The sequence below is a fragment of the Rousettus aegyptiacus genome, unplaced genomic scaffold (assembly GCF_014176215.1).
Source record: "Rousettus aegyptiacus isolate mRouAeg1 unplaced genomic scaffold, mRouAeg1.p scaffold_m13_p_8, whole genome shotgun sequence".
In the NCBI taxonomy this organism is placed as follows: Eukaryota; Metazoa; Chordata; class Mammalia; order Chiroptera; family Pteropodidae; genus Rousettus; species Rousettus aegyptiacus.
In genome coordinates, this window is record NW_023416311.1 from 52,525,144 (window position 1) to 52,549,928 (window position 24,785).

At 34.3% G+C, this 24,785-nt stretch overlaps 1 long non-coding RNA gene and 1 pseudogene across 3 annotated transcripts in view; one reads left to right on the forward strand and one right to left on the reverse strand.

The window, feature by feature from the left end:
- Positions 1-644: 644 nt before the first annotated feature.
- Positions 645-24,785, reverse strand: part of LOC107504024 — a 46,978-nt gene continuing 22,837 nt past the window's right edge. For 2 of the 3 annotated variants that reach the window (XR_001595357.2, XR_001595356.2), the window contains 2 exons: positions 5,449-5,561; positions 645-1,428 (listed from right to left, as the gene is read on the reverse strand). This is a non-coding gene — a long non-coding RNA (uncharacterized LOC107504024). Of the gene's footprint in view, positions 1,429-5,444; positions 5,562-24,785 lie in introns of all 3 variants that reach the window. The other variant, XR_001595358.2, reaches the window with a different exon arrangement.
- LOC118607249 lies at positions 10,625-10,745 on the forward strand (annotated as a pseudogene).

Genomic DNA, 24,785 nt, shown 5'->3' on the forward strand with positions numbered 1-24,785 from the left:
AGGCAAATAGATGGGCTGGATAATATATAAGCCTCCCAGCTTTGAATGTATGAGCTTCCTTTTTTGAAGTTTCTGTTTCCCATGTAACTGTCTACCTACCTTATATTACAGTCCAAAACAACTATATCATAAAGCAGACACCAATTCTCACCTAGATTCTTCCACCACTACCACCAGAAAAAAAAAAAAAAAAAAACTGTAAAGGAGATTCAACCTTAATGCCACTATTGGTCATATATTGGGAATGAATTTTGAATAAAAACAAAAGCAATGATTTATCTACCAGTCAACTTATCCCTGATGCCATCGAATCTAATTGATGCTTATCTGACAAATGTTAAATTTAATCTTTCTTTGATTTAACCCCTTTTCTATCCTGGCAAAGTTAGCATGACATTGGAAAAAAATTATCATTCACATTTTTTTTTTACAAAATAGAAATAATATCCAAAAATGGGAAAATAATTTTAGAAACAGGAAAAGATTTTTAAATTGTAACTTTATCAAAAAAACAATGCAGTCTCTTTATTTAAACACATACTTGTGTTGAGTTACTAACAGAATGACATAAAAATATGATTTAAACAATAATATTCATCATCATCAAATGGACATATACTGATCCAAAATAATTGTCTCTATCTCAGTGTAAATGTTCTTAAAACAATCACAAAACATTAAAAGTTTTTTGTGGTTTTTGTTTGGTTTGGTTTGGTTTGGTTTCAGAATGTTTTTTGCCCACATATAATGGAAATAAGCAATAAATAAAACATGAAAATTTAAAACTGAAACTCCACTTTAAAATTTATTTCTATTTTTAATATAACCAGAAGACCAAATTGTTCAAACACCACCACCATCACTTTCTCTTTAGAATGTCAAAGTTTAACCTCAATGTGGAGGTTTAGGAGCCATTTCACCTCTCTGCCAGTTATGTGGCCGTTAGGAAAGAAACTGTTAGCTTTTCTTTGACTCCTTCCCCTTTCAACTCCTCCATAACTTAGTCTAAACACAACGGCATGTCTCTATAGAAAAGAAGAAGTCATCATTGAAGATATCTGATGTGAAAAATTGAAGCGAATAAGATGAGAAAGATTAAGGAATTTTTAGTAACCCATCACCTAGGAACCAAACACGAGTAAATGAGTGAGTTGCGAAAGGGCTCTGAAATATGTGAAGACAAATGGTTGTAATCCTTGGAATTTATAGATTATATTTTCAAGCACAAGAAAGTAATGCTTCTAAACTCACCTCTTAAAACTAATTTTAGAGTTTCCAATATATTCCATTCTGGATGTGTCTGGTAACTGTTTACATGTGTAACAAAGGGATTGTAAGTAGCTCTTTCCACATCCCAGCCAGAGTTTAGTGCTTTTCCAATGCTGGTCCCTTAGGGACACTGATCAGTTCCTCCGGCTTCTCTTTTCCCTTAAAAAATAGTATACACCACAATAAGATTAGAAGTCTCAATAAATGAGAGACACAGAAGAAAGAGCATCCTTGACTCTTGAGTCATGAGTGCCTCACATTTGATCTATTAATGGGTAGTCTGATTTATATTATTTGAGTTAGTCGGTAAGTAAGAAATAAAATTTTTTAATTTATATTTTAAGTGTTAAGATGTTATTGTTGCTTAGACAGAGAAAAATGAGAATAATAAAATCCAACCCCCTCAGCTTTACCAAGCCACAGAAAAATACCAAGCCAGACTAAAATAACAGCCAGAGACTAAAAGTGTCATCTCCCAATATAAGTAATGAAATTTGTAGATGCATTTTCTATATGGAGAGGACTTAAGAATGCATGTAAGTATAATGGCAAAATAATATATAAGAGCTCCTGAATCTAATGAAATGTTATGTTAAGGGTTCTATAACACGGTTAGATGTATTTTAAGGTCTAATTTGTATATAAAACAGACATGTCATCAATTTCTATATAACTCCTTGCAATACATTATATAATAATTGTGCTTTATTATATTTTTCATTTTGTCAACAAATGTTTTAAAGGTAGCTATTGTCTAAGCAGTGTTCATAGAAACATTGGGTATAATGGAATGCCTCAAATAAATTGCATAAAAAATGTTTTATGAGGGAAAAAAAAGACATAAAGATTAATATATGTACCTGAACAGCATTCTTAATGCACTAGAAAGATGCTGTTATGTACATGCAACATCTGAATTAATAAAATTAATATACTCCAAATATCTTTATGTAAAACCAAACTTTTGATAACTAGCCCTGAAGACCTCTATGCATATCTATGCCTATTATACTATTGTGTACATGAAAATTATTCTACATAGCACTGAGAAATCTGAGAGCCTACTTTTTAGAAAGACAAGAAACAATCACACTCAACAAACAGATTAAAAATGACAATAGTATTCCCTTTGGTTATTCAATGTATTCTTGCTGATTAAGATATAGAAGGAAGATAAGATAAACAAGTCCTTCTCCAAAGATGTTTACTTGCTCTAGAAGCTACTGTGAATTAATTAAATACCACCCACCTCTTTTCTGCAGCATCTTAAAAAAAAAAAAAAAAAAAACTCTTAAAAGGCTACTTAGTTTTCACAGATAAAACCCTTGATAAAGGCCAAGAATGTCACCTACGTTCCTATTATAGGCGTATATAGGAGATATTGTAGGTTCAATTCCAGACCAGTGCAAAAAGGCAAATATCACAGTAAAGTGAGTCATGTGAATTTTTTGGTTTCCCAGGGCATATAAAAGTTATGTTATACTACACTGTAGTTTATTAAACATCCAATTATGTCAAAAAAATCAATGTATATACTATAATTCTAAAACACTTTATTGCTGAAAAATGCTAACCATTATCTGAGCCTTCAACAAGTTGTTATCTTTTTGCTGATAGAGGTTCTTGCCTTAAGGTTGAGGGCTGTTGACTGATCATAGTGGTGGTTGCTGAAGGGTGGGGGGAGCTGTGGATATTTCTTAAAACAAGACAAAGATGAAGTCTGCCACGTGAATTGACTTCTCCTTTCATGACTGATTTCTCGAAGATCACTGATCACAGATCATCATAAGAAATATAATAATCATGAAAATTTTGCAATAATGCAAGAATTACCAAATTGTGACACAGAGACATAAAGCAAGCAAATGCTGTTGAAAAAAACTGGCACTGATAGACTTGCTCAACACAGGGTTGCCACAAACCTTTAGTTTGTAAAAAACACAATATCTCCTTAGCACAATAAATTGAAGTGCAATAAAAAAAAGCACAATAAAATGAGGTAGGTATGCCTATATTAGCTTGTCTCTGTTCAGTTTTTAAAGACTCTCTAATTCTCAAGGGAGCCAGGGATCAAAAAAAAAAAAAAAAGGTGGGAAGCAGAGAACATCAGCAAAAAAGCAAACATAGCAATCTTGAGAAGAATTTAAAAGAATGAAAAGACAGTTGCTTAGAAGTGTATCTCTTTCCTAGTCATGTGTTGCTTAATGACGGGGATGTGTTCGGAGAAACGCGTCATTAGGTGATTTTGTCATTATGCAGATATTACAGAGTGCACTTACACAAACCTACAAGGTATAGCCTACTACACACCTAGGCTAATAGTACAGCCTATTGCTCCTAGACTATAAACCTGTATAGCATGTTAGTGTACTGAGTACTGCAGGCAATTGTGATACAATAGTAAGTATTTGTGTATCTAAACGTATATAAACATAGAAAGGGAACAATAAAAATATTGCAATGTACAAAAGATTTCTTTTAAATGGTACACCTGTATAAAATACTTACTATGAATAGAGCTTATAGTACTGGAAGTTTTTCTGAGAGAGTCAGCGAACGTGAAGGCAGAGGACATTACTGTATACTCCCATAGACTTTATTAACACTATCCCACAAGCCCTCCTCCTGCTTCCTTCCAAGAGGGTGAGAAAAAGAACATCGGAACTGTCAATGCTGCTCCCTGACAGGGGTATGGACCAGATCGACTGGAAATGTCAAGGAGAAACATGACTGAGTAATAGTGACTGTTAGGAGCACGTGTAAGGTGGCCTGAGGGTCGGTACCAATATGAAATCAAGACTGAGCAATAAAGAAACACAGCGATTGTCATAGTGTGGTTTTGGCTGCTGTATATTGGAACAGTGGTCAGATTAAGGAACTTTGTGGTTGGTATTCATAAAAGAAAAGTGAATGTTTACAGCATGGAGAGTGTGTGGAACTGAGGACTATTGCCAAGTCCCACAGGAAAACAAACAAACAAACAAAAAACAAACAGAAAAATCTTCTCGAACCACATATCCTTCCATTTCTTACAGGAAATTCAGCTCCATTATAATTTTATGGGACCACTGTCCTATATGTGGTTCATCATTGACCAAAACATCATTAGATGGTGCATGATTGTACTTTGAGATTACTTATCATAATTTAATTCCTTAGAATCTTACCTTCCTCTTTATCTAACTTCCATTATATTGCTTCTTGGCCATGAGATAATACCTACTCAATCTGCCTAGCATTTATGTCTATGTCAGGTCATTTCATTTCACCCTTTGCCTTCCCTTTCTGACTCATGCCCTCCAGAAGCACATCCACACCCTTGGGCTTTAGGAAGTTGATTAGAAAAATCAGATTAGGACCCAGAGAGAGAGAGCCTGCACCATTGTCTTGAATTTGATTTTCTTCTTCTGAACAAATGTGAGGTTTTAATTTTTTTTTAACATATTGTCAACTAACAGGATTAGTAAGCTCTATCAAGAGAGAGGCCCTAGTATCTCTGGGGGTCACCTTATTCATTATGTCTTCTTAAGAGAATTTACAGAGATATCTCAGTGCAAAGACAAAAAAGAAATAGGGATGAGGAAGACTGGCAATTCAAAAAGCATTATCTAATTATTTTGGATAACAATAACCTCATATTACTTATTTCTCTTTTTAATTGGTTTATTTCCTCTTCAAAATTCATCTTTAATTTTAAAAAAAATTAAAATATTCAGAATTTTTACCTAAAGAAGATCCTATGTGAATCCTTTTTTTTTTCTTCCAGTAGAATAGTAAAAAAAAAAAAATGAGACCCGCAAATAATGATTTAGTCTTTTCCTCACCATTCTTCACTTTCATCCAATGAATTTTTCTGAAAACCACCAGTTTAAAAATATGTAACTTGCATTTAGTTTTTTCTATCTCTATACTTTTCTATATATTATATACTGCTATACATATTAATTGTATTTTTAATTGAAATAGATTCTCTTCTGTTAGGAGTTTAAATTCATGTCATTCATTGTGATTAGTCATTTGAAGTAAACAATTAAGTCCTTGAAATCAGTTTGTTATATCAGAGATTTTTCAGTAAATAGAATTGATAAATATGGAACTGAGGACCTCTGCTGGCAGTTTGGTGGCATTATTTTTTTAAACCATGATAATATTGAAAAGAGAGAAGGTGAAGTTACCTACTTAACATGAAGTATTCCTTTTTAGAATCTTTAATTGTCTTCTTAAAACTTTATTTCTTGGTCCTTTCACATTTTCAGCAATTTGAGTTCTCTGTTTCCGCAGCAGTTGCTTTACTTTTTGGAAACAAAATACATGAAAAATAAGACTTATGATGTATAACATGGAATTCAGTAACAAATTTAATAAAATTTTAATGACATAGTTACTAAGATAGCTCATTTTTCAGAAACAATATTTGTTTCATGTGTAATATAATGCCTAGAAAACCTTGGAAGCCAAGTTTTTATCTAAATGTCCAGGGCAATTTTTTAAAGCTTGAAAATGCAGTTAGAGTGGTAATCCTTCACTCTACTTCACCACTAATGTCACTTACCTGTGCAGTCCTTCTATATTATTTATAAATTATGACTGAAAGAGACCTTAGAAGTCATGTAGTCCAACTCTTTAATTTTACAAAGAAGAAATCTGAGAGCTGTAGAGGTGAACATCGGCCTCTGCCTGTTCTTACCAAGTCAGGGTGAGAAGAACAAGTAACTACTAAAGACATCTCATCTTCTCAGGAGATGTCTCCTCAAGCAAGAGAAGGGAAAGGGACAGCAGAGTTCCATCTCTGAGCCACAATAACTCAGCCCTGCTATGGATGCAGGAAGACCTACTTCAAGCCTGGTTCTAGGCATTTGAGTTGCTAGGAGGAAGTTTGGGTCTTGAGACCAAAAGCAATAATAATATTTATGATAAACGTTATTGAGCACTGAATATGTGCCAGGAAGACACAGTTCTAAGTACTTGACATGGGATAACTCATGTAATCATCATAGCTATCTTATGTAATGGATAAAACTGCTTGTATAATTTAGGAAACTGAGGCACAGAGAGTTTGAGTCACTTTCCCAAGGTCTTTCAGTCAAGATTCAAATCCTTGCAGTGTGGATCCAGAGCTCATGCTCTTAATCCCGCATTATGAGAAAACATAACAAATCCAGAAATCAGTCACAAAGGGTCGACCCTAGAATTTTACAGTCTCTGCCTGACCTTAAAATCATATAGTGGTCTCCTGCTGCCCAATTCCATTATATCTATGATCTGGAAATTTAAGTTCTGGAAAGGGCCTTGTAGAACTTGTTGTCTGATGGTCCTTAATCTCTTTTGGTTTATAGACTTATCTGAAATTCTGCTAAAAGGAATAAAATTTGTCCTCTGAAAAATGTATATTCACGCATGATGACATAGCAACAGACACACACACAATGTTGCATAAAATTTCAATTTGTTTATGGAATCTTTTAATCCTCATTTATAGCTCTTAGGACCCTAGATTTTAAAATTCTGATTTAGTGCACCCTTATCAATTCACATTTTATATAAAATTGTCTCTTTTCAACATGTTACTGTATTTCCATGCTGTGCTTTGCCTTCCTGAATCTAAATTTTTCTGTTTCTTTTCAGTCCTGAACCATTCTTGCTGCCAATTCCACGCCCTCTGATTACTTAGGCCAACAGCACATTCTCAGATCACATTTAACTCTGTCTTCTCAATAATCATGTGAGATAAAGTGAGGCATTATGCATCAAAGTATAATCATAACTTTAGTAATAGCTATTGTTTCGAAAATATAAAAAAGTATGAAGATGTTGCAGAACAAACCTGAAACATATAACTGTTTCATTTGCAGAGATTAACAAGTATATTCCACTGCCAGCAAATACAGACTGAGGTTAGGAAGGGGAATAAAGCAAAGTGGAGAGGTCACTGTTTTGATTTCCACATGTTTCCTGAAGACTCTACTGATTAAAATAAATTCACTACAAGCTACCAGATGAAAGTGGACCTGTAGGATATCAGCTGGCCATTTAGGTTTTCAGTTAAAAAAAAAAAAAGCAAGAGTCAAATATAAAAAATTGTATCACTTCACCCTTCTGTTTATTAACTGCTCTAAATAGTTCTACTAAATCGAACTGGTGGGAATTTATTTATTAAAGGAATCCCAGCCCACTACTAACTTATGCTGATATTAACTTCCCAAGATATCAACTGATCGATATGCTCTAAGTAAGTATATCTAATCAAGTTTTCTGGTCACATATAAAAGCCTTTAAAATCATGCTTCCTGAAATGCATCAAATCTGAAGCTAACTTTCTCTTCATTCTCAATAGGCAGTGGTGAAAATGTAAGAAAGATGGTGTACGTGTGTGTGTGTGTGTTTACATGACTATTGTTCTATGATTAACAGTGAAAATCAGACTTCTTGGCCTATTTGTACATTATTCTAAGTCTTCGTTCTTTCCTAAAATCATGTATTTGTAAATATGGTTCTTCAATTTAGTGGGGGGAGCAGGGAATGTAGTCATAATCTTCCTCAATTTACAGAAGAAAAAAAAACTGACATAGGTTCAAATCTCAAACAAATAAACCAATTGATCCTGTGTCTATATGGTCTCACAATATATACTTAGACATCATTCTATCTGTTTCTTCTCAGACTTCTCAGAGAGTCAATAATAATTGTCTCCATTTTCTGATTTCTTATTTTTCCTTCAGTTCATTCCACTGTGCTTTCTATTTCTTCCAAGTCACTGAAATAATTATGACCTGATTTAACGAGTGACATTTTTTATCAAAAATCCAAATGGAAATTTCTCAGTTTTGAATTACTGAACTTCTGAGATGCTTTTGACAAAAATCGATTGTCGTCATCTTCTTGATACTCTTTCCTTCCTTGGCTTTTGTATTGGGGATGGAGGGGATGGAAAGGAACGAAAAGCTTTCCAGACAAAGACTACAGTGTACGCACACATAAATGTTTGATATAAAATAACAAATTCTAAAATTAATATGCAAATCTTATAGCAAACAAAACTGGGTATTATTTTTTAAAGCTATTATCTTGATCTTAGACTCAAATATATATTAATACTTGTATACCTATAATATTTATAATTTGGCCCTTTTACTCAAGTAATTGTTAAAACGAAATAGTTCTTTTCAGCTTCTTAGTAGTCCATTAACGAAATATTGATGACAAGTTGCATTTTATAATTTGCATAATATTTATAAACCAGCTGTTATTTACAAACTGTTAATGAATAAATCTCAGTGCTAATAATGGCTAATTGTTTAGTTGAATGAACCTGATCAAGCACTTATTTACACATGCCTTGGAACTTGGGCAGACTACTTAACATAAAACATATTCACTCGAGGAGAGTGAAGCTACTCTTTTTCCTTTCTTACAGAACTTTTGTAGTTACATTAGAAGGTAAGTGTTCTAGGAATCCCATGTGTAATAATACACTTTTATTCCAAAATAGTGTTTATTTTAGCTTCAAATTTTCCATTGACAATCTACAGATGATAACATTTATATAATACCTGCCTGGCAGAAAAATAATGTAATATGTGTCATATAATTACCAGATTCTCCCACAATAGTTTCAGGCACTTTATACTACTATAATCTTCATAATCTCACCATAAGACATGTAGAATATTATAAATGAAGAAACTGGAACAACAAAAATTTAACAGTTAGTAGAAAATTCACCAGAAAAAAATCTATTATAACATATTTTCCTACGTCATACTTCAGTTGTCAAATACCTGGCCCCCAAATAGGAAAACGCAATAGATCACGTCCATAACTAGTTCATGATTCTTTGCTTGTGACAGAATTTAAATAGAACTCTATATCTCAGATTTGGAAAATAGATGGCACCAGTTCTGCATTCTTAAGAGAGGTTCAAGATCACCTAACCAGAATTAGAAAATAAAGTGCCTAAGAAACTGTTTTGCTCCCCCACCCCAGGCTCATGTGGGACCATATAGACCCCTTAGCTGATCCATCACTTCCAGAAAGTGGCAGGGAGGAGGGGAACAGGGAGTGGTGAGGGAGAGAAGGGAAGGGAAGAGAAGTAAAGCAAAGCGAAGTGAAGAGAAAAGGGAAGGTAAGATTAGAAGAGATTAGGTGGACCCAGGTTGCTGTGGACCACCATGCATGCACTAGCCACCACCACAAAGGTATTGATGGCCTAGTCAGAGATCTTGACATAGTTCTTCTGGAGTTTATGGATCACAGCTGCCTGATATCAGATTCATACCTAATATCTCTGCTTGGTAGCTGACCATGGTTGGACTCTCTCTAAAGGCAGAGTCAAGAGAGATTGTTCCATTGAACTCAGTATATTCCTGACACAAAAGACAATTGGCCTGGGTGTTGTCCTGCCCAGAAAGATTGCCTTCCCACATGAGGTAATTCAGCAGGAAGTAAACCTTTATAGACCCCTAAGAGCAGAAGAAGGGGATATTAACAGTCAGACAGAAAATATATTCAGCAACATCAAGGATGCGTAAGTGCAAGATCTCCAGCAATGGAGGGAAGGTGTGGTGCTTCCAAAGAGTACACAAAAAAAGTTGCCATGGCCAGAGGAAACCAACACAGACCAGTGCCAGACACGTAGTGCCAATAAAAATATCTGCCCTCCCCACACCTCTTTCAACTCTAGAGAAGGAACAAAAGGCAGCCTCCAGAGTGGGAAATAAAGAAGCTAACCAGGCCCCTTTTTCCACAGATGGTGGCTCAATTTAATGAAGGGAAGAATCTTTAACTGCAATGAACTTGAAAAGTCTATTTCATGCAAATAAGTATTTGAATGACCTGAGATTGTTTGAGGGACCAGAAAATCTAAAAGTAGCCTGAAAAGTCATGAAACTAGCCTTAAGTTTATCCACAGAGCAAGAGGAATTGGCCCCATAGCAAAGGTTTTAAAGAATAAAAGGAGAAGAAACTTAAGTTGCTTCATGATTGCACACCCTCCTTGTGTCCCACTGTTTCAACATAGTGATTCCACTGAAACGAAATAAAGTACTATTTTTATAATGCATAATATAATTTCATCTATATACTATTTGTCTGTCACTTATCAACTAGATATTCACAATATGAACAAGGTAAGTTCTTATTATGGTTCTTCGATTAAAAAGTCATTGTTAAGTAACAGATTTTAGCTTTATTATGTGAATATCAACCAGTCTAAAGGTACTGATTAAACTCCTCTAAACTTTTTCTTTCTTCCTCAAAGGAGTATAAATTCTCATTAAGGAAGCATTAAAATATTTATAAGTTCTGGTCTCAACTAAAAGTACAGCATGAGTTTTGTAATTTAAAAAAATATATTAGAGTCTATAGCCATGCTACCTTGAAAACAAGCCCGATCCGATCTGGTCTCGGAAGCTAAGCATGGTTGGGCCTGGTTAGTACTTGGATAGGAGACCACCTAGGAAGACCAGGTGCTGTAGGTGTAAAAAATAAATAAATACATAAATAAATAAATACATATATATATTAGAAAGATAAATAAAGCTTACTTTATAAAAAGTTGAATTTAAAAATGTGTTCCGTTATTCAAATTAACTTTGTTTTGTTTGAAAATAAATGGAATATTTGATACTAAAAAATTCTGGAAAAGAGCTATCATTAAAGATACCATGCCTATCTATTCAAATCAGCAGGTGGCTCGAATCTATTCATACTTCATAAATATTTAAATGATTAAAACAAAAGAATACAGTAACATAAAAATTTTTTTAAAAAACACAAAAACTACCAACAGCATATGAACCTTTTAACCTCTTCAATATAGATATATATTTTTATACATTTTTATATGTCTAAATGCCTTTAACAACCATGCATTATATTCTCTCCTCAGAGTTCACTAACGCATAAGAAAAAAACTTTTTAAACAATTTCTTTAAACGTATTATTGTGAAAATCACTCTAATCAAAACAAATCTATTAAATTTAATAATTAATAATTAAATTAGTAAAATAATTGTTAAATAATTAAATTATCAACCACAAAACACTTTAAGATTGTATTTTCTTGCTAAATTATTCTTATCTTAAAAAACAAGTTCAAAATGTTAAAAGAGAACCTTAAAAAGCAATAAGAATCACAGATATATAATGATTCTTTTTGAAATGAGATTTTTTTTAAAAGGAAGGAAGAGGGATAGAAAGAGTAGTAGTAGAGAAAAATCTTAAATGAATATATAAACTAATAATATATTAAGTGGTATATAAACTAAAAATATATAAAATGGTTGCAGTTCAACAGAACAGCACATTTTGATTTGCAGAGTCCTATTAAAGTTGGATCAATGAAACTCACTAACTAGATTTTATTGACACTACAGAGGGACAAATCTGTCTATGTCCTATGGTTCCAAAATGGAAAAATAAATCCTGGAACTACTAGAGGTTATCTTGCCAATAGGACGATGAGAGCCTGACTGAGGATAAACAAAGAACACAGGGTTGAAGAATAAAGAGAAAGATTCTTGTTAGCGTCTTTGACCCCTAGAATTCAACAGGCCCTATAGAACATAGCTCTGTGACTTTCATTTATGGGAACCAATAAAGTCCCTCCCTTTTTTTTTTTTTTTTTTTTTTTTTGCCTAAACCAAATTGAGTTGTTGGGTTTTTTAGCACTTGCAAATGAAAGTGTCCTGATTAATACAATTCAAAAGTGAGGTTTATTCCACAAAAAGTTAGAAAATTGAAACAAAATAGCTGAATGTTGGTATGGTGGTAGCTCCAAAGATTGGACTGCAAGGAATATTAAGAGCTGACGCCTAATAGGTTCTGTACTCATGTTTTCTTTGACCACCATAGTTTTTACTTTTTAAACATTATAAATTACTTGTCAGCATTTTAATATTGAGTAGAATGTTTTGAGTACGATCTCAGAAAATATAGAGAAACCATTTTTCTAATTCTATAGCACTTACAAAATAATTATATTATTAATTTGTTGTAGGTTAATCATTTTATCTTTTATTTGATGGTGAATAACTGAGCAGGAATACAATTGCAATTTTAGCTTCCTGTGGGAAAATGCAATGTGTTTAAAATGTATTTTCCAGAAATGAATTGGAAAAAGTGAGAATTATCTTGTGATTTTGTTATTATAAATTCACATGTCTACTAAATTAGATTTAACTCTTGGCATAGTTTTGATTTCAGAGTTTATAAATTTTGCTGGTATGACAAAATTTAGATTGTGGCTAAAGTTGTTACTATTTTTTTAGAAGTAAGTTTGGTAGCTGTGGAATATGAATAGTTGAAATTATATCAAGGCCAACCAAATTTAATTCTGTTTCCTCTCAGTTGTTTATCTTTTACATTAGAAAATAAAGGGAGAAAAAGCTAAAAATCCTAGGAATGCTTGCCAAATATCTAGTTTTCAAAAACCATTCAAATTGGAAAAAAGAGAAATGATAGATGTAAGACGAAGTCTACAGGAAAATTTTATTTTAAAGTTCATCGCATAGTTTAAATGTGTATATAAGGGTACCTGTGGCTAAACATCTGATATATGTTAAATAACATAAATTAGATATACATAACAACTTAAAGTAAATAAGTTGCAAACATATGATTAATGTGATGGTGTTTTTAGGCTTTAAATAGGCTGCCCTCTTGGAATTACAGGACAAATTGTAACTTGTAGATAAAGTTGTCTTCTGAATTAGAATTAAATATACTTCTATTAAATGAGTATTAGTTATCTGGATAAGTAACACTCTGAAATATCATTTGTAATTGTAATTTAGTGAATCTGCATAGTCTAGTAAACTTTCAAGGAAGCCAACAAATATATATATATTATATATCACAAAATAAAACTATAGCCTGCATGACATTTTTAAAAACCAGACCCAGAGTAAAAATTCATTTATCTCCACTTCAGCCCTTTCAGGAAAATGTTTCCAGGTGTGATGTTACCTTTATGTGTCAAATTGACTAGGTCATAGGGTGTTCAGATATTTGGTCAAACATTAATTATCCTGGGTGATTCTGTGAGAGGTTTTTTTGGGGTGAGTTTGACATTTAAATCTATTGTCTGAGTAAAGCAGACTGCCCTCTTCGATATGCGTGGGCCAAGCTCATATAATCCATTGAAGGCCCAAGATCAAAAAAGATGACCCTACCCCAAGAAGAGAGAATTCCTCCTGCCTGATTTAGAAATTTTCTTTATAATATATCTGTTCCCCAAGCCTGATTATGAATGAATGGACTCAAAGTACAAGGTGCTCAGAACAAAGGCTTCAGACCAAATCCTAGGTTCAAGAGGAGTCACCTGGAGTACGTCCTCCAAGTGACCTCTGTGGAACACAATGTCAATTGCTCATTTCTTCTCTCCTCCCCACCACCCTTCATCTGTCCACTCTACCCTGCCACATTGGCAACATCACTAAATTTCAGAATTTCTCACATTATAGTCTTCAGGGAACGGATGGTAAGCATATTATAATCTCAATTTCTGATCCAAATTCATTAATACTGGCTTTTTGTCCATTATGTTGAGAATTAACAAACAAGTGTAAATCATTGATAGAAATTATTAATTAACTATATCTGCCATGGGAGAGGGAGAAAGCAGCGCCTACAAAGTCATGAATTCACCATGCTCACTCCAGAATTTTAAATTGATACCCTTTTAAAATATATATGAAGAACAATGTCATGGATAATTTACTGAGATAATGCCTTATTCTGATGCCTGTATGAGACTCTCAGAAGAAATTCAATTGTGACCCTGAACTTCCAGCACTGTCCTCTGATTTCCTTTACTTGAGGCTTGTGAACAGCTTTGGGTTTCAAAGGCAGAAACAGAGGTTGTCTGGCACCAAGGGCCAAATCCTTTTTAGATTTTTATTGGAGACTCTAAGCACCTACAGTTACTACTTTGGGTGATACCAGTGAGGAGAGGGGATAGAGATTGTGCTTGGACTAATTTTAGAAAATGAGAAGAAAGAATAGCTTCTGGGAGACTAGTGAAGGTACAGGAGGACTTTATGGTTTTCATAATTTGGTGCACATTCACAAACCCTTGCTCACAGTATCATCATCCTTTGATTAGGGGGATGATAGAAGGCTTTTGGACATCTGTGGAATCCTGGCCTCAAAGTCCTGAGACTTCACAGAGAAAAGAGTCTCTGTGACAAACGTTGAGTCAGTATAGAAAACTGGTGTGAAGGCTTCTGAGTCCTTTTGGAGCAGCAGCACCTCAATAATAGTAAAGAGGCAGCTCTTCCCAGCAGCATCACTGAGTAGAGTGAATATTAATGACAATCAACACAATAAACTAGTGACCAGGATCTTCTATTTTTTATACACTTGAATGTTTGCACAACCCTAAAGATAGCCAGTAGTCTACCACCCCCAACCCCCCACCCCCCAAAAAAAAGGAATGAGAAAGAGGGAGAAAAGATTCAACTAAAAGTGTGGGGTGCAAATCTACATTTATTTTGTAAATAATTTGTAAATAAATATACTTATTTATTTATAATTTATGCATATATATTTATATTATATTATATTATATATATACATATATATATAGTTCCCCCAAAATTACAGAGGAAAGCCATACTTAATACACAAGAATTATAAAACAATAGAAAAATACAAGATAATTTAAAATAAGTTCAAATTTATTAGCATCACTAGAAACCACAAAGCTGGAAGAAATGGTGAGAAAATCTCATGGGTAAATGAGAGGGATAAATAATAAGGATAAATAATAAGCACTAATAGTTTAAGCCATTTGTCTAAGATCATGTAGCTAGTATGAGAGCTGAAATTCTAACACAGGTCTTCCGATTCCTGTAAGACTATAAAAAGCCAAAGTGATTCAATATTAAGAAGCATAATTCCTGTTGTAGTATTTAAAACTATATAGGAGACTGAAGGTCAGGTGACTGAAAGTGCTCCATAGGGCCCCTATGCATGATAAGGAGGAGTGAGCAGAGAATCATCAAGAACAGGTAGCACAACCCTAACACCCATAACATGTGCGACAGGTGAGGACTACAAATGATGGAGAAACTGTAGGTGAGATTTGGAGTAAGGCAGATGTGAATTTTTCTCACTTCTTTGAAAACAGTTCCTAAATGCTTTGAGCTTAGGGAAGTAATGTGATGTGCCCAGGACGTGACTAGTACTAGATCGACATATGAGTAGAGGTGCAGTGAGCTTGACTCAAAAACTTAGAAAAGAATCTGCTACAACAGATCTAAACATCACAGCAAGACTAGAAAGTGATTTAGGGAAAAAATAATCTATTAGTGCAGGTTTTTTATAGCTTTGAAAGAAGGTACCTTTTAAACTTTTATTTATAATTTTGTATGTTTATATGTCTACATTTTATATATATTGCAATATATATCAAACTTTTGTTAATTTCCAAATGTCTATGAGATCCTACCGACTCCAGTTTTGTCATGCCCATTAAAATTCAGTAACATAATCTTGAAACTTGGCAGAAAATTAACATGTACCCTATTTCACTGTTCTCCCAGTCTTTTACTAGACTCTTGCTTTTTATATTTGTAGTCAATATTTTTGCTTTTTTAAAAAGCAAGGGAAAAACAAGAGAGAAAGGAAAACGTGATTTGAATTTCTTGTCTTCGTCATGGCACCCAACCAATACCAATTGCCAGTTAAACTATTCTGAAAATCTCTAAAACTAATCATTTTTATAATATTTTCACATCTTTAGAAAGTATTCAGTGTGGTTTACATATATAATTGTGCTTAGTTTTATTTATTTTTACTAATTATGAAATATATCTATATCACAAAATTAGATTAATAATGGATATACACATCGATATGTACTTTATAATGAATAATTGCCATCATTCGTTTAGCAACTTATTATCTATAAATACCACAATATAACTGAGAAACAAGGAGTTTTCCATCTGAATTACTTTTTTCTATTTGACTAGTTTTAGCCACAATACGTAAAACAGATTAGAACATAGCTGAACAGTCAGCTTGTTAATTGCTCTCTCAACATGTTCTAATATGTCATTATTATCTAAATAATGAATTGTGGGTGTGATTTCAATATGGAATAACCTGCCCTTGCCTTATATTTCTTGAGAGGTATAATATTACCTTAATTATTTTCAATCAGATGTGACATCATCTATATATTGATAGATGTATTATTGATATACTTGGTCTTGATGTGACAAATTGTCTCCTTTATCTTTGATTAAAATGAATTATCACACAGCAACAACTACTCTCCCAATTGTCAGTTACATGGCTAGCTTATCACTCATCCACCATGATACTCCAGTTTAAAAAGCATGTTCAGCAAATACATTTGTTTCTATACATGCAACCCAGTTTCCTTTCTCCTGATATACAAGGCATGTAATCTTCTACTCCCTTGCAATGGAAACCTACTGTTTTACTGCCTGACTTCCTTTCCACTTCTGGTCACAGCTGTCCAATTTTTCTTTGGAGAATATCTCTAATCAATTTTCAGTCCTCGTGATATAAGTGGGGCTGATATTACTAGTCCCCCAAAAACACCATCTCTAAGAATAGGCCTATGCATAATTTGGCCAATGAGTTTAATCCATAATCCAGCAATTGGTGGATGGTTCAGAGTCAGGGACATTGCCTGGTCAGGCGAATCAGAATCATCCCCTAGACTTTGCTGGTTAAAAAAAAAAGAAAGAAAAGAAAGAATAAAAGTGTAAGTTAGGCTAAAAGCAAGACCCAAATTCTGATGACAGTTTTTGATTCTTTGGATTTACCTATGACTAAATCTGAAGATCTGCTCTTAAAACATTCTATTATATAAGCCATTCTTTTAAAAATAAATAAATAAATTGAGATGGCTTTTCGTTCACTTACAACCAGAAGAGCTCTGATTAATGTGCCCATGGCCCAATTTTCTTCCACTTAGATAGTATGTTATTCAGGATAAACTCTGGTGAAAAAAATAAAATTTCATATTTCAGTTATTTAACACAATAAAGATTTAATTTGGTTCACATCACAGCCCAATACTAGTTGGGCTGCCTTCTTTCATAGCATAGGTATTTTGTTTTGGCACATGGTTTCCAAGGTCCTACCAGTCTGGGGAAGAAGGAAAGAAGGCATCCTGGCTTCTCAGTGGCTTGAACTAAACATGACAGGTCACTACTGCTCCCAGTGCACTGTCCAGTCTGAACCTTTGGCATCATATTAGCTAAGGAAGCCTGGGAAAATGGAGAGAAACATACTTACATGCCCTGAGCAATAACAATAACAATCAGTCAGGTTTCTCCAAACAAAAACAAAAACAAACAAACGAACAAAAAAACAATAGGTGTGTGTGTGAAGAAAGAGAGGGGAAAGAGAGAGAGAGAGATCTATTTTAAGAAACTGGCTCACCCAATGGGGGGCGTTACTAATAAATTTGAAATCTGCAGGCTGGCAGGCTAGAAACTCAGGTAAAAGTTGATACTACAGTCTTGAGGCAGAAATTCTTCAAAAAACCTCAGTTTTTGCTCTTAAGACCTGTAATTAATTAGATGAGGCCCACACACGTTACTTAAAGTGCATTGATTATTGATGTTAATCATATCTATAAAATACTTTCTCAGCAACACCTAGATTAATGTTTGATTAAATAACCACACACTATAGCCTAGCCAAGTTGACACAAAATTAACTATCACACTATCTCTGCCAAATATAAAATGTCCTTATTTCTTCTTTTCTCCTCATAATATTGCTATGAACATAAACGTCTCTGCTATATGAAGGGAGATTATAATCATGTCCTATTTTTCAATATATGCTATGCAACTCCTCCAATGCCAAGGCTAAATATTTTAACAATATAAAAATATTTCTCTGGTCATCAGGATGCTCTTTTTGAAATCTTAGCTAAATTCCTGCATTATATTTTTAAATGCTTTCATTTATGTATTAATTTAATTTTTCAATTAACATTTTTGAGTACCTACTCCAAGCTTGGTACACAAAGGCCACCTTCTCATTTCAAGTATCTTCATCTTCATAGTGAGGGAGAATAAATAAACTTGGTAAGCACTTAATGCTTTGAAAGAAATCATCCCAAAACTTGGAGGCTCAAAGCAAGAAAAACTATGTTTTATAGTTTCTGTGGGTCAGAAATTTCAGAGCAGCTTGACTGGGCAGTTCTACCTCAGGATCTGAGACCGGATTCAGTGGGTGACCAGTGCTACAGCCATTAGGAGGCTTGACCAGGACTGCTTCTTAGGTGGCTCACTCACTCATCTGGCAAGTCGGCACTGGCTGTTGCAGGAGACTGAAGGTGTCTCTACATGGGCTTCCTCACAAAGTTGCCTATGTATATTAACAGTTGGCTTTCCCCAGAATGAGATATCCAGAAGACCAAAACAGAACCTTCAGTGCCTTTTATGGCCTAGGCTTGGAAGTCACACACTATTGCTTCCTCTGAATTCCATTGGTCACTGTGGTCTGTGTGGGAGGAGACTACATAAGAGCACAGATTCTAGGAGGTAAAGATCATTAGGGACTATCTTGGAGGCCAACTACCATAATAATGTATGCCAGTCCTTTGCTTGAAATACCTTTTGTTTAGAGAGCCAGCTGGCTTACCTTATTGAATATGTGGCTCCACAATTCATATATTCAGGCCTGACTAGATTATGAACTGAGATTTCAGTTAAATTTAGTATGTATATAAAACCCCTGCCTTATATGAGAGTAACAAATGGAAAAGACATACTCCTTTCCTCATCAGACTGGTAGCCCAGAAATTCTTTGAAGAGGTTCAGCTGGAGGCTGTAGATACCAGACAAAAGCACACAAGCACACACACCCACACATACACACACATACACATACATACCAGTCATCTATTTCAGCACCAAAAACACTACTTTAGGACCCACCACTCTTAACGAGTAGAAGTACCTTGTCTTGAGACACAGAAGCAATACAGGTAATAACTATTATTTGGGCATTATACTTAATAGGAAATAAAAAATTCTGTGATATTGTCTTATTTCTATATCTTAGTGTCCTTGACATTTCTATCTCATTGCAATTAAAATATCCAGAATATTCAGTCTCAAAGAAGATATAAATATTAACAGAACATTTCATTTTGTTACAATGGGTACAAAATTGAAATGTGACAATGAAGGTCATGGGAGCTCTTGAGAAGGTTCTAATAGGATGAAACGTATGTTATAATTACCATTATGGGCACAGCCAATTTGGGACTGAATAATGTCAGCAGTTATTTCCAGTTTTTATATTAATCAGTTATAACACTAAATCAGTTATATATTAATTCCTATCTCACAAAATAAATTACATAGAAAAGAATGCTTTGAATTAAAAAAGAAAAATACACATAAATTCAAAGACTCATTCTCGGTTTTCTCCTCCTAATTCTACAAGACTTCTCCTAAATCCATTTACATTTGGACTCTAACCCATGTGTTCAGAATCTACTCAAGTTCAACTAATAACATTGCAGAGACTTATTCAACAAGATGTTTAAATAAACTATTTAGAAAAATCTGAGTTAAATGTTCAAAAAAATGCTTGAAATTTTTCAAAATTAAATTATAATAAAATTTCTTTTAATTTGTTTTCAACATCTTAGTGTACTACCAGATTCATTACTATTGTCTTTACTGTCAATGGTATTAATATTGATGGAATAACTAAAGATAATCAAAATGGAACTCATCTATATTCAATTCTTCTTTTCTCAAGGCATTATGTTATAGGTTTACATTACCTTTGGCCTGAAACCAGAAAATATTTTTCTTGACTAAAAAAATTAGCTTTTCTTTAAAGACAATAATAAAACCATACCCAACTAATCTACTGCCAAGCCAAATACATTTCATGTACTTCAATGTCCAGAACAAAAGCACCAGCACTTCAGTTAAAAGCAAACATATAGCATAATTATGTTGTTCATATGACTACAATAATTAATCCCAACAACTCTAATTAAACCTTAATGGTCAAATCTCTAGGATTTTCTTCAGTGTTCATAACAGGCAAGAATTTTATCTGATATTAAGAAATCATACATAGAAAGCTTATAGTGACACCTAATGCAATGCTAAAATCTGGTGCTGTTGCAAATTTTGGCCCGTGTACCCAGAAGAACCAAATGGCACTCAGCAACTAAGAATAAAAAGAGGTTTATTTACATTGGCGGGCTCAGAGGAGTCACTCTCCAGAGTCTGAGCCCTGAACAAAGGCAGGCAAGTAGATATATACATTGACTACTTCCGCATACTTGGCGGTCTCTTGTTTCGTGCGAGCAGGAAAGGTAGTATTCCAGGGAGAAGAGGTTCAAAAAATTCCTCCGTTACAGGGTAGCCATCTTAGATTTCTTTATGTTTCCCATATCAGTGCTTCTAAACTATAGGGCTTGTCTGAGTTGAATAGCGCCCTCCCCCCACCCCAGTATTTACATCCTTCCCAGCACCTCAAACTGTAAACTTATTTGGAACCAAGGTTGTTGCAGATGTAATTAGTTAAATTAAACTTAAGTCATATTGGCCCCTTAATCCAAAATAACTAGTGTCCTTATAAGAAAAGATACACAGAGAGAATGTCATGTGACAACAGAAGCGGAGATCACAGTGATGCATCTACAAGCCAAGAGATGCAAATGATTTCTAGCAACCACCAGAATCTAGGAAGCAGCGAGGAAAGATTCTTTTCCTAGAGCCTTCAGAAAGAGCATGGCTCTGCTGACAACTTTCTTTCAGATTTCTAGCCTTTGAAACTTTGAGAGAATGAATTTGTTGTTTTAAGCTACCAAGTTTGTCCTACTTTGTAACAGCAGCACTAGGAAATTAATACTTTCATATAGGTGCTAATTTAAAGAATAAATATATATATCATCCCAATAACAGAACTTCTTATTTTGAAGCCAACAATTTACTTCCAGTTAGGCTTGTAATATATAGAGTCCTCTTTAATGAAGAAAACTTGTCATGTATTACCAGTGTAAAATTACTTTCATTATTAATTATTTTAGTTTTGTGTGATAGATGATGTTCCTTTGCTAAACAAACGATAACTGTTGGGTTTAAGAGTAGATTACTCGCAAGTTTTACACTTCATTTATTGTGGAGTGGACAGACTTATAAGCAACCTCAAATACCTGCCTCCTGGTATTCACACCCTTGTATAATCTCCTCCCTTTGAGTGTTTAGGAATCTGTAACTTCCTTCAAACCAATAGAATATGGCAAAGTTAATGAGGTGGCACTTCCGCAATTAAGTATGTCATATAGGATTCCATCTTGATAGAATTTCTCTTTCTCTCTCCCCCCTCTCTGTCACACTGTCCCCCCGCCCCCACCATCACCACCTATGCTGGTCTGAAGAAGTAAGTTGCCATGAATCCTACAGCTGGAAGTGCAGTAACTCTGTGAACGACCTAAGCTTCTCAGTCAAGGCTCCAAATTAGAACACAGGCAAGTGGGAGCCTTGACTAAAGCCTGGTGAATTCTAAGCAGAGCACACAGCAAAGACACTCTCAGATGCCTGGCACACAGAAACTGTGAGATAATAAATATGGGTTGTTTAAAGCTGCTAAATTTGTGGTAATTTGTTATGCAGCAATAGATAACTAATGTTCAATTTGATTATTTTGATTTTAAGCAAAATAATCCCTCATTCGAGCTGTTATATTGCTATTTTTGGAGGGGAGATGTTTTTAATTTTTTTAACAAGACTATTTTTTAGACTAGTATTAGGTTTACAACAAAATTGAGAGGGAGGTACAGATTTCTCATATGCCTTCTGCCCCCGCACACTCATATCATATCCTCCATCTTTGTCAACATCACTCATAAAAATGGTACATTTTATACCAAGGATGAACCTACATTGACACATCATAATCAGCCAAGGTCCATAGTTGACCTTAAGGTTCTCCTTGGCGTTATACATTCTATGGGTTTTAGATAGATGTATAATATCATAGATCCATCATTATTATATCATATAGATTATTCTCTCTACTGTAATATCCTCTGTGCTCTGTCATTATTTTTAATAATATATTTTTTAAACTATCAATTATTTTTGATGAATCAATCAATTACTTAGTGCCAACATTCAACACTAAAAAATAAAATTTTCTATCTAATTAAAAAGTATTTTGTTTATTTACTACTACTCTTAGTTCTAAGAGAATTCTCCAAGTTGGCAGGAGCAGGGGGAAGTGGTGAATAAATTAGAGATTTTCACAATATGATTTTTTGTAATGTAACTAAGATACCATCGTGTACATAAGAAACAATTCCTAGTTACTTTTCTCAATTTAAACAACTCTGAAAATGTAATCAGTACAGCACATGATGATGTCATTTGGCCTGTACTGGGTAAGATGTATGTCATAAACATAAATGCATACTCCACAGAAATCATGAGATCATCCTCAGTTATAAATGTTCAGTCAGGTGACCCAGAACACATTTATTTTTGCTTATATTAAAATTTTAGATTTTTTATAAATAAACTGCAAAATATAAAATTTCTCATTAGTAATTATTCAAAGACATTCAGATCTGTACCTGTTATTCTCATAAAAATAGAATAAAAACAAGTAAAGTGATTTTAAAAGGATAACTTGAATAATGTTAACATAAGGTTAACTTTTATAATATGAGTAATTTGCTATCTTTGTTTCATGTATGGCCACTAGTTATATAACAGGCGTAACTCCCCTTTGTCACCAGCTTGGGACACAAAGATCAGCTCTAATCCTATCTTTAAATAATCGGTGAGCAGACTCTTCCCCATCCCCACCAGTTTCCAGTCATTCTCCAGAGCTTTCCCATGGTCCCAGGAATATCCTCTTGTGGTGTTTAGGCAAGATACTTCACTCACGCCCATATGGTAGGGCACTCTGACCTGGTCATCAGCCCTAGGCTAAGGTGCTAGATGGGTCCAGTCTATGTTCCTGGTAACCCCCTGGTAATACCACAGTCAGTGCCAGATCTTAGAACCGCAGAACTTCTCTACACTTCTTGGAACAATAGGCATGGAGGGGCATGGAGGAAAGGAATACCTTCCAATCTTCACTCATGACTAGCCTATCACCCAAAGACAGACAAAGGGCTTCTTGACAAAGCATTAAAAAAAAAAAAAAAAACATCAGGAAGATTTCTTTGGTGAGACCTTTTCTCTACAATATTAAATGTCTAGCTGTACATCTCAAAGCTGACAACAAAACAATGACATGTTATAATAATGTCATTTTTTAAGAACCATTTCCCAAATATCCACTCATGTTTACTTGACTTTCAGAAAAAACTTGAAATACAGTACTTAAATATAGTCATAATTCTGCATTGCCAACAAAAGTCACACTAAAAATTTTCATTAAGCAATTCTACTTCCAGGTTTTTACCCAAGAGAAATAAATATGTCCACAGAAGTTTGCATTTTGAAATATTGTGATTGAAAATTTCTCTAAGCAGGGGTCCCCAACCTTTTTGGCACCAGGGACAGGTCCTCCTATGAGAATCTAATGCCTCATGATCTGAGGTGGGGCTGAGGTGCTGATGCTAGCACTCGGGAGTGGCTGCAAATACAGATGAAGCTTTGCTGGCTTGCTTGCCCACCACTCACCTCCTGCTGTGCAACCCATTTCCTAACAGGCCACAGATGGTACCAGTCCATGGGAACCTGGGAGATGGGGCCACCTGCTCTAATGGATGTTTGTATTTTGCCTAACAATTGCATCTGTATCTTTGAACAAATGCATTGGATATGTAAACGTATGGTCATTTCCCCATCAATATTCCTAAACAGATAGACTAAAATGTACTCACTTTGTACAGTTAAAGTTCTGAACAGACACAAATGAGCATATTCTAACCATTTCCACTTTCTTATGTATAGTCACTGTGTCAGCTTGTTGAAGCTAGAAGATCTGGAAATTTTTTAGTGATTTAAAGAAACTTTTACAGAGTAAGGTGAGAAAAAAAAAATTTTTTTTTTTGTCCTGGAGAAAAGGCTTCCTATTTTCTGAGAAGATATGTTTTAAGTATCTTTTAGTCAGACAGTTATGACAAGAATCCTCACACAGTCTCAGAGAAATTCTGACATGGGTAAGTAACCGAAAGTTAGATACTGAAGGCTGGTTTTGTGAAACATAAGCACTCTCTGGAGATTCTAAGAAACACCTGAGGAGGACATTAGACTTTTATTAGTAATACGTATGGGATTCAGCTGTGTCCATTGAGTCTTAGAAATTCTCTCCTGAAGGACAGGTATATAAGAACAAACAAGCAGTAATGTGCTGGTAAATGTTTAACGACTATGTTTCCAGGAAAAATAAAAAGCCCTGATTTTCAGTGTTTGCTAATTTTTGAAAGACTTTTTGAGACAGTAAAAATTAGCTCCTACTGAAGAGCAAAAAGTAGCCAGTCTGTTGATCAGACTAAAAGGACAAACACATAAAGCCAATCACAAAGTTGATGG